This window comes from Octopus bimaculoides, unplaced genomic scaffold (genome assembly GCF_001194135.2).
Source record: "Octopus bimaculoides isolate UCB-OBI-ISO-001 unplaced genomic scaffold, ASM119413v2 Scaffold_160730, whole genome shotgun sequence".
In the NCBI taxonomy this organism is placed as follows: domain Eukaryota; kingdom Metazoa; phylum Mollusca; class Cephalopoda; order Octopoda; family Octopodidae; genus Octopus; species Octopus bimaculoides.
In genome coordinates this window covers 1-219 of record NW_026431770.1, presented here as the reverse complement: position 1 = coordinate 219, position 219 = coordinate 1, and the positions used below count along the sequence as shown (strand labels likewise).

The 219-nt window shown below is 42.0% G+C and overlaps 1 non-coding gene across 1 annotated transcript; it reads left to right on the top strand.

Annotated features, from left to right (window-relative positions):
- Positions 1 to 3: 3 nt before the first annotated feature.
- Trnas-gcu (transfer RNA serine (anticodon GCU)) lies at positions 4 to 85 on the top strand. The gene has a single exon. It is a non-coding gene; the product is annotated as a tRNA-Ser (tRNA).
- Positions 86 to 219: the final 134 nt, after the last annotated feature.

The window sequence follows — 219 nt, the reverse complement described above, 5'->3', positions numbered from 1 at the left end:
GTTGACGAGGTGGCCGAGTGGTTAAGGCGATGGACTGCTAATCCATTGGGATTATCCCGCGTGAGTTCGAATCTCATCCTCGTCGAACAGTGCTTCATTTTTAATTCGATACTCAAGTAACATTACGTTTAATAACAAATTTTGCTCATTAGATAAGCAACGCCCGAATGGACAGTATTTCTGCTTGTGACGGAATTCTATAAACCATTTCAGAAGCTC